Here is a 5,286-nt window from a genome sequence, read left to right on the forward strand (position 1 = left end):
AAAACACAGAGACACCGGTGAGGAAATTTACCTGTAAAATTACTTTTTAAGTTCAGTTAAAACAGTAAAGTGGTGGTAAAACCCATATAGAAGTAATCTCTTTAATTTACATGTAAAATGATTATTCTATATTGAAAAGCCTAGGTTAAATTTAAATACAATTGGCTGATTTATTTTATTAAAGTAGATTAGTAAACAAATTCAATTTTAAGTCTGAAAATGTTAAATAAAGATAAATTGAATAACTAAATCATTTGATAATTGACATTTGATTATTTAAATATAAAGTAAAAAATCAGATTTAAGATAAATGGTGTAAAATCAAAGTTAAAGTAGCACTAATTAAAAAATATATATATTTAGCAATTAAAAAACTATTTGTTAAAATTTCTCTTAAAATAATAAAATATTAGTTTTATTTCATAGTCATTTAAAATTGTATAAAGTTATTTAGGATAAAAAAAAATAAAAAAATATATACATTTGTTAAAATTGTAGCTATTTAAGTTAATGTGTAAAAGGTATATTATAAATAAATTAATAAATATAATAAATAAATATAATAAATATTATATATAAATAGTAAATATTATAATTGAAGTATATTAATAAAAATTCAAATAGATTATATTACTAATGAAATTGTAAAATGTAAATTTTATTTCATTAGGCATATTTGTTTACTTTAAAGGTTTTACTACTACTACTACTACTACTACTACTACTACTACTACTACTACTACCCTGGTTTTTTAAGTTGGACCTGCATCCCTTAATTAAAGACTTGACAGAAACTAATACATTCAATTTTCCACAGCACATGAAATGGTTGCGAGCCCAGGTGCCTTTATACCCCTTAGATATTTACATAAAAAACATTTTATCAAATACAGAAATAGTTTAAGTCTATCACAAAAGTAATAGAGGCTTTAAGCTCCTCACACTGGAAAAGAAATAATGATCAGAGGAATTATATCCTGCAACATCAAGTCTGTGATTTATATGATCACCTGCCCCTGTGGTAAAGCTTATGTGGGTAAAACAAGCAGGGCTTTAAAAACACAGATTGCAGAGCAGAGGAGAACAATCAGATGTAAAAACATGAACTATCCTGTGGCGGCTCATTTTGTTCATTTTAACCATCCTATCTCCTTAAGATATACTGGCATTGAACATGTGGAACTGCCCCCTAGAGGTGGGAATCTAGAGACGCTCCTGTCAAAAACAGACACTTGATTCACCAACTTAAAACTCTAGCTCCTCACGGACTGAATGTGGAGATTGATCTAAGATGTTTTTTGTGATAGACTTAAACTATTACTGGATTTTATAAAATGTTTTTTATGTAAATATCTAAACTGTTGTTTCTTGTTGTAGAATGGGCTGAACTCACTGGGTGACCTCACTTTGGGACGTCCCGTTCATTGAGTGGGTATGTGGGCACCTGGGCCGGCAACCATTTTGTGTCCTGTGGTCCAAGACAAGAAAAATATCTGATGAAGGCTTTTTTTGCCGAAACGTTATTTTGTTAATAAAAAAGTATTTGGACATCGGCCAACCGAGTTTGCTATGGATTTTTTCACCCTGGTCTGGCTGCTCCTTGCATTTGCACCTCTGCAGGAATCTTGGTGTGTGTCAAAATAATTTTATTATCCCATATTTGCTAAATACTTGTGTGATATTCTAGGCTATGAGTTAACCATTTATGTACTACAATTCTTTGATTTATAATGTACCAATACTTGTCACTTGTTAATAACCTCTGTGTGTTTGACAACTGTGTGCAGTTCCTGTCGTCTAGTGAACCTCCAGATGATTCCTCACATGAAGCCAACTCCCACTGTCACACATGCAAGAGTTATGATGGTGTCTGACCTAAGGCACCTCCTGATTGTTAATCATGTTTTATGTGTTTGTACTATGCATAGTTCAGCAGTTTCTTATTATGTCTTGGCTGTTTCCCTTCCCCTTGAGAATTATCATTCTGTAACTAGTCCTAATGAAATAAAAAGAGGAGAACGGCCTTGAGCATCAGAACGTGTGGAGACTGTTGGTTTGATGCCCACTCTCTGCCCGTTCTCCTCGCGAGTAAAACTGAATTAATCTCTTGTCTTTCTTCTTGTTTACAATGTTTAGATAAACCTAACAGTGTGCGTGTTCTGTTTCTTTTTAGTCCTAGTTTAGTCATGGTTTAGATCTGGTTTGGATCTGGTTTTAGTCCTAGTTTAGTCCTGGTGTTAGTCCTGGTTTAGAGGTGCACAGGAGGAAGCGCGGTCCCTCTCTTCTTTAAATCCAAAATCCAAAAATACTGTATCTCTTGATGATAAATAAATAATCCTTTTGTGAAGTTTTTGGAATATAGACAAAGGTTTATTCTCGTTACAGCAGATCTGGACAGTGACCGACGGCCTCTCTACACCAGCAGTACGTCCCTGGTCCACTTTCACCGAGTCTCTGCCCGAGTATCTGCCCCAGAGCGTCTGAGTATTTATACAGAAGTACAGGTCGCACACTCTTCAAAGCAGAGTGACTTTTGTTTCTGAGCCTGGTGCTAAATTAACTTATATTTGCAGACATTTGAGGACAACAAAGAGTTTCCTGAAGAAGGAGACAGTTGTGACACATGTTCATGTTTCAGGTAAAAATCACTTTCCACTTCCCTGGTGATGAAAATCTGATTCTACTCGTATTTTAAGGCGAATAAAAGTAAACTACTCCAAGAGATTTGTGTGTAACTGTAGCGTTTTTGGTGTTTTGTAAGAGCGTTTTTACAAGATTTTTTAAGTCTGGCCCATCATAGTTTGTGCTTTTTTTTGATCAAACAACATTTAGTCCTTGGAAAACCGTTTTTTTTTTTTTTTTATTCGTCCATTTTTGTCTTTACCTCCAATCTCTTAACATCAAACTGTATTCTGTTGTTTCTCCACTTGGGGGCAGTAGCGCTTCATCACATCCTCGTCTGTCCAAGCCTTCTCTCTCTCTCTCTCTCTCTCTCTCGTTTTCTCCTCTTTTCCTCCACTCTCTCTTTCTCTTCCCTCTCATAAGTCTCTAACCTCCCTCTCTTCTCCTCCCTCGCTCATTTTCGGCCTCTCTCTCCTCCCTCCGTCTCTCTAACCTTTCTACCTCTCAGCCTCAGTATTAACTTTGCTTCTTTCTCTCCTTACCTCCCTCCCTCGTTCTCTTTCCAACTCCCACCTCCTTATCGTTCTCTTCTCCTTCCCTCCGCCCCTCCCTCTCTCTTTCTCCCTCCCTCTGCTCCCCTCTTTCCCTCCGCCCCTCCCTCTCTCTCATCACCTTTCTCTACTTGTCCCTCCCTCTACCTCCTTCTCTTTCTCTTCTCCTTGTCCATCCCTTCCTCTCTCCTTCTCCCTCTCTCCTTCTCCCTTCTCTCCTTTCACCTCTCCCTCTCTCTCACCCACCTTTCTCTCCGTGTCCTCCCTCGCTCCTTCTCTTCTCCCTCACTCCTCTCCTTGCCCCTCCCTCCCTCTTTCTCCTTTCCTCTCACACTCCTCTTTTTCTCCTCGTCTCTCCCTCTTTCTCTCCTCATCCCTTTCTCATCCACTTCTGTCTCACTCTCTCACCTCCTTGTCCTTCTCTCCCTCTTTCTCTCCCTCTCTCTCAGCCTTTTCTCTCCTTGTCCATCTCCTTCTTTCTCTCTCCCTCTTTCTCTCCTCCTCCCTCTCTTTCTTTCTCTGTCCCTCTTTCTCTCCAAACCCCCTCACCCCTTTTGTCCTTTGTCACCCTTGTCCTTGTCCCTCTCTCCCTCTTTCTCCTCCTCCTCCTCCTCCTCCCTCTCTCAGCCTCTCCTTATCCCTCTTTCTCTCTCCCTCTTTCTCTTCTCCCTCTTTTGCTTTTCTCTCTCTCTCAGCCTTTTCTCTCCTGGTCCATCTCCCTCTTTCTCTCTCCCTCTTTCTCTGTCCCTCTTTCTCTTCTCCCTCTCTCTCACACCCCCTTTCTCTCCTTGTCCCTCCCTCTTTCGCTTTTCTCTCTCTCTTCATCCTTTTCTCTCCTGGTCCATCTCCCTCTTTCTCTCTCCCTCTTTCTCTCCTCTTCTCTTTCTCTCCTCCTCTCCCTCTCTCTCACTCCTTGTGTCCTTTGTCACCCTTGTCCGTCTCTCCCTCTTTCTCCTCCTCCTCCTCCCTCTCTCAACCTCTCCTTATCCCTCTTTCTCTCTCCCTCCTCTCTCTCACCCCCCCTTTCTCTCCTCGTCTCCTCTTTCACTTTTCTCCCCCTCTCAGCCTTTTCTCTCCTTGTCTCTCTTTCTCTCCCTCTTTCTCTCCTCCTCTCTTACAGCCTTTTCTCTCCTTATCCCTCTTTCTCTTCTCCTCTCTATCTTTCTCTTCACTCCCCCTCTCTCTCTCTCACTCCTTTTGTCCTTTGTCACCCTTGTCCTTCTCTCTCTTTCTCCTCCTCCTCCTCTCTCTCTTTCTCTCCTCCTCTCTCCCTCTCACAGCCTTTTGTCTCCTTGTCCATCTCCCTCTTTCTCTCCTCCTTCCTTTCTTTCTTTCGTTCTTTGTCCCTCTTTCTCTCCTTCTCTCTATCTTTCTCTCCACTCCCCCCCCTCTCTCTCACTCCTTTTGTCCTTTGTCCTTCTCTCCCTCTTTCTCCTCCTCCTCCCCCTCTCTCTCTCTCACAGCCTTTTCTCTCCTTATCCCTCTTTCTCTCTCCCTCTTTTCTCTCCTTGTCCTCTCTTTCTCTCCACTTCCCCTCTCTCTCCCGTTTGTCCTTTGTCATCTTTGTCCCTCTCTCCCTCTTTCTCTCCTCCTCCTCCTCCTCCTCCCTCTCTCACAGCCTTTTCTTTCCTTTTCCTTCTTTCTCTCTCCCTCTTTCTCTCCTCCTCCTCCTCTCTTTCTCTCTCTCTTACAGCCTTTTCTCTCCTTATCCCTCTTTCTCTCTCCCTCTTTCTCTTGTCTTCCTCTCCCTCTTTCTCTCCACTCCCTCTCTCTCACTCCTTTTGTCATCCTTGTCCCTCTCTCCCTCTTTGTCCTCCTCCTCCCTCTCTCTCTCACAGCCTTTTCTTTCCTTTTCCTTCTTTCTCTCTCCCTCTTTCTCTCCTCCTCCCTCTCTCTCTCAGCCTTTTCTCTCCATATCCCTGTTTCTCTCTCCGTCTCTTTTCTCTCTCTCCCCCCCCCTTCTCACACCCCCCTTTCTCTCCTTGTCCCTCTCTCTTTCTCTCCTCCTCCTCCCTCTCTCTCTCTTACAGCCTTTTCTCTCCTTATCCCTCTTTCTCTCTCCCTTTCTCTCCATATCCCTCTTTCTCTCTCCCTCTTTCTCTCCTCCTCCTCT

Source organism: Boleophthalmus pectinirostris, unplaced genomic scaffold (assembly GCF_026225935.1).
Source record: "Boleophthalmus pectinirostris isolate CB_2022bp ecotype Guang Dong unplaced genomic scaffold, ASM2622593v1 HiC_scaffold_9, whole genome shotgun sequence".
In the NCBI taxonomy this organism is placed as follows: domain Eukaryota; kingdom Metazoa; phylum Chordata; class Actinopteri; order Gobiiformes; family Gobiidae; genus Boleophthalmus; species Boleophthalmus pectinirostris.